Below are 5,779 nucleotides of genomic sequence, written 5' to 3'. Positions count from 1 at the left end.
TCCAAAGGGCAAAATAGGTCATTTGGTCAAAGTCAAACTTTGACCAAAAGTCAACATTTTGACTTTTTATGATTTTTTCCGTGTAATTTTGACCTCCCAAAGCATGAATCCGCATTCATTTTCTCAAAATTCAAATCACAATTGAATATAAGGTCAGTCAAAAGTTTGACTTTTCAAAGTCAAAAGTCAACTATTTACTTTTTACATCTTTGACCATTTCCATTATTTCCAAGCTTCCGAATATGAACATATTCATATCATGCATATTTAAATCATATTTAAATATTAAAGCTATATCTCTAAACTAAAAAACCGATCACTATATCACATATACTTATCTGTTTCTCTCTTCACCTAATTCGAACAGTTCGAATTATTCTATCATACTATTCTAAATTTATTCCATATGAGCTAGTAGGGGAATCTAATGGACCTATAGATCATGGGCTCCAACGATCCGAGGATTTAGCTGGCTAAACTTTAGACGAAGCTAATCAACATTCGTTAACTAACGGTCATTCCACTATAAATCCCGTAGTGCACTCCCTCACTATAGATATATTTGTATCATTTGATATAACCATGATTAGTAAGTTAATCCTTCACAGGTTATTTGTAATCTCTGTGGGTCATAAAACGCTTTTTACTCCCGAGACTACATCTTATTCCTTAAATTCCACTGATCCTCTAATGAATAATTGGTTTAAGATCCAACCTATAAACTGAACCCCTCTCGGGCCAATTGAGAGGTGTGGCCCTGTTCAGATCTGGATTCAGTACTAAAGGAAATAACCTATCTACTATCCCTATAACGGGTAGGAGTCGAATTCCGTCTTGCACCCTATGTTCCCAACTATCCACCTAATCTTACCTCTGAAATGGAGCTTATGGGCCAACGATAATAAGATGTCCTCACCTATGCAGATCTAAGGATAATTTCGAGTGAACAGGAGTTCATAGTTAGCTCAGGCATTAAGATTAAGTTACTTAGGTCATCAATTAACGAAATAGTCAGTTTTATACATTAAACGGCATTTAGAACGTAAAAGTGACTATTTCATGGTTCAATCTCATGTAACTCTTTACATAGGATGCCCCCATTTTCATGTCTCCACGTGAAATTTTAGGATCACATTGTTGTACGTAACTACAAAATGGGCCGCATCCATAGTGTCCCAGAATAAGGCGTCCAATCTTATTCGAATACTCTAAAGTTAGTGGGAAAATCCGAACTTTTGTTGGATAATTCCACTAACAAAATAGTGGGCTAGGTGTTGACTTAGTGGAGACATTAAGCCCACTTAGATAGTGGATTCTAGGTGTTGGGATTTTGTGAAGTTTTTTCATGCAATTTTGCATGGCCCTTTTCTATAAATATGGGCTTGTGATTTTGGATTAAAATTTTTTGAAAATTTTGCAAAATTAGTTTTTAAAATTGGGCTGGAAAAAAAAACCAACCCAATTTCACTATACTATTTTCATCTTTTTTTCTCTATCTCGGGTTCTTCATCCATCGGGTCCTACAACCTAGTTCCGAGTCCAGAGGATAGTAGGTAAGTTCTAGTGGTTGTCCGGTTCGTGTTCGAGCAGAGATAGATGAGTTTCGGGAGCTTGAAAGGTATTATTTCAAAATAACCCTAATTAATTCTCTTGGGTTGCATGTTTAATTTGGGCGATTAGAGTAAAATCAATTCTTATTTCCGCTACGCATGTCGATTTTTCCATTTCATCAACAACTCTTGTTGATGGGCCTGCTTGATCAACAACTCTTGTTGATACATTTATTGTTTCTCTGGACATTTTTTCTATTACTAGCTTACTGCGAGGTTGATGGTTCTTTATATAATCTTCCTCCAAGAAGGTTGCATTTGTCGATACAAATACTTTATCTTCCTGAGGATCATAACAGAGACCACCTTTAGTTTCTTTTGGGTAGCCTACAAATAGGCATCCTTTTGAACGATGTTCCAGCTTTTTAGGATTTTGCACCAACACATGTGTTGGACAACCCCAAATTCTGAAGTGACATAAATTTCCTTTACGTCCCATCCAGAGCTTGTAAGGCATTTCAGAACGCTTTTCGAGAGAACTATGTTCAAAATATACACCACGGTCTCAACTGCGTGTCCCCAAAAAGAATTTGGTAACTGAGCGTAACTCATTATGGAATGAACCATGTCCAACAAGGTTCTATTTCTCCTCTCTGCCACACCGTTCTGCTGGGGTGTACCAGGGGCTGTGAGTTGAGACTAAATTCCATGTTCTATCAAACAGTTCTAAAATTTTGTGTCCATATACTCACCATCTCGATCCGATCGAAGTGTTTTAATCTTTTTATCTAATTGGTTTTGAACCTCTACCTTATACTCTTTGAACTTTTCAAAAGTTTCAGACTTTTGGTGCATTAGGTAAATATGCCCATATCTTGAATAATCATCTATAAAACTGATGAAATATTCAAACCTTCCTCTTGCTCTAACATTTAGAGGCCCACAAAGGTCTAAGTGAATCAGTTCTAGGGTTTCTTTGGCTCTAAGACATTTTCCAGAAAAAGATCTTTTTGTCATTTTACCCTCAAGACAAGACTCACGTGGTGGTAATGAAATGTCTTCCAACTTATTTAGATGACCGTTCTTAACCAATCTCTCAATCTTGTTAAGATTTATGTGACCCAATCTCAAGTGCCAAAGATAGGCATTTGGAGAAATCTTCCTCTTCTTATGAGTCCCAGCAGTTTTAAACATCTCTATGTTCAAAACAGCTTTGACCTCAATTGGTTTTAACATGTACAAGTTATTTTCTAATTTTGCAGAGCAAATCTGTTTATTTCCCATTTTGATGAACACTTCATCATTTTCGAAATAAACTCTATAATTTTGTTCTAGCAAACAGGAGACAGAAATTAGATTCCTTTTCATAGAAGGAATATAATATACATTTTTCAAATAATGTACTTATCTCCTATAAATAACTTCATATCTCCCACTGCTTTGGCTGAAACAATCTCCCCGGTCTCTAGGAACTTGTTTCCTGTGAGATAGTACATATATGATTAGCAACACCTGAATCAATTATCAAAATTTTATTGTTTTTCACTAAACATGCTTTGATAACAAGTAAATCATATTTATCTTGTTGTTTGAATTCAGCATCCTCATCTACATAATTCATAATTTTAGATAAGTTGAGAGATAGAGGACAATCCTCTGTTAAAACTCTTTTGGTATAATCAACCACTAGTAATTTGTTTGTTGATTTGATTTTACTGTTTTGTACATAGGAAGCGAGTATTACAGAATTCGACATGCTGATAAAATTCAAACAAATTCTAATTAGCAAATTGTAACTAAATCCAAAATTAAATTTTAGCAAAAGCAATAATGTACCCATAACCATTATTTATTTGCAACGATATTTTAGTGAGTCAGAATATGTGTTACCAAGGGGCATTCAGATACTCTTTCACTAAGATAAACAATTTTGACCAAACATTATTCCCAGAATAACTCTTATTCCTACTGTCTCCGGAATAACTCTTATTCCTATAGTCATTTAGTTATCGTTTTTGGTCAAGATCTTTACTAACAACTTAGTAATTCTTGTAAGTGTGACCCGCCATTTTCATATCCTATAGGACGGTATGAATTTGCCTCTGAAATAGAAGACAACATCCAAAACGGAACTATAAGACCCTATTCATTTTACTGAAGCCTGTGTTGTTCCGAATCCTATGTTACAACCCTCCGTGGGGACAGCCGTCGCTAAACGACTAGCAAAGGGCCGCTTAAAGCTAACCAGCAAGTGCAACATAGGAATCTCACGATTCAGACTAATAGAGAAGACTGTAGGATATATTGACACATATCCTTCACCCACTTACTATGAACTACTTCCTCCGTTTACCTTGATATTGACTCATACAAAACACTTTTCGTAGGGAGGTCACTCCCAGGGTGACACGAAGCGTCATATGAATCTCACGATGTAAACTATATGGAGACGTGACAGTTGAAATCTATTTATCATATAATAGACTTATATTTGAACAACTTCTTCTTATTCACCGAAATCTAGATTTAAGCTAAAAAATACTCTCCGTAGGGAGGTCACTCCTAGGGTGAACTCTTAGAGACGTGAGAGCTAAAAATAACGTATCGTATATGTTATTAATCTACCACTGAAGTTTTCTAATAACTCTATCATATAGAAGTTATTAAACTACTACTGAAGTGTTCTATTTTGGGTAGATTTATACTTAGGTTCTTTTCAGCTAATAAAACAACCCTAAGTCTATGTGGTTTATCCAAGTATAACTCTTATAATTGGATTTTAACCTATGATGTCTAGGTAATAAACCATTTTATTACCTTACATCACTCACGTATGCTCATAAAACCGATTACCAATGCTCAATAATTCGACCATAATCCCCAGGTAGGAGTTCTGTAACCCGTCAACTTAAGTACCCCAGCTTTAGACAGGATTATATACCGGTTGAGTTTGTAACCTAGGTTTTACAAGTTTTAACAATTAAAACAGGTGGTCAACCTACGTGAGCATGCAACTGTTGTTTATGGATTTTAAATGTCTAACCCAATTTTATAATAACTTATAAAACTTTAGACATGCTATTCATCTATAACATACATGAGGCATTCAAATTTAATATAACATTTATATTAAATACAAGAAACCCTAACATGCACACTATATATTATAACAATTATAACATACTTTCAATGCATGTAACATGCATCCAATGGTGGGATTTTAAATCTAAATGACATACTATATGCACATACAAGATTTATTTAATTATAACATACATACTGATATGATTTTAGTTTTGGAACGGTTCGGAAGCTGTTTTGTAATAGTATTATATATATATATATATATTAAAAAAAAACAAAGGTATTCGTAAAAGAAGGGAATTCGTTCACAAATAATGACAATAATAACAGTAGACGAAAATATATTTATTTTGACGGATATAAAGCTTGCTTTTTTCTTTATTTAATACGACCGTTGTTTTCTTTTTTGAGACAACTTCAATATGAACACATTGGCTTCATTTCCATTTGAAGTTCGGTTTTACAACAAAAAGCAAATTTCTAAAATAATATATAAAAAAGTTATTATTTATTATTTAAGAACTATAAAAGGAGACCAAGGGAGACCCTGATTTTAAGTATTATTCTTTTAATAAATATCAAGAAAAAAAATCAAAATTTACTTATAAATTTGTCAAGTGGTGTATCAACTTTTACCACAAGTATTGACGCCGTACGTGAGTTCTAGAAAAATTTATTTCGTGGAGTTGAATTTGGTTTTTATATTAATTTCAGCATAGCGAATACAATCTTTAATACATAATTTTTTGACGTTTTCAAAATAAATTATAATCCTTAAACTGGTTGATCTTTTTGAATGATCAATCTTTAAACTTGTTGATTTTCTTGGATGATCAACCCTTGAGTTTGATGATCGACCTTTTGGGCTTGATGATCTTCTTAGAGGATCAATGTTCCCACGAGGCCTCCGGAGGAACGTATTTTGTATATTTAAACTTGTGTTGATGGAAGCGGAGCGATAGATGTTCTTGAAGTTAGAGTCTTGAAAGAATGTTTGTATCTCCAAAGGTCTTCAATTTTCTAATATTTGTATCTCCAAAAGACTTCAATCTTCAAGTGTGATCAACTTCAGGAGTCAAAAGTTTTTTGATTGTAGAGATTTGGCTCTTTGGGATCTAAAATTTTTTATCTCCGCAAATGAAGAG

This window comes from Benincasa hispida, chromosome 8 (assembly GCF_009727055.1).
Source record: "Benincasa hispida cultivar B227 chromosome 8, ASM972705v1, whole genome shotgun sequence".
Taxonomy (NCBI): Eukaryota; Viridiplantae; Streptophyta; class Magnoliopsida; order Cucurbitales; family Cucurbitaceae; genus Benincasa; species Benincasa hispida.
Note: the sequence above shows the minus strand (reverse complement) of the source record.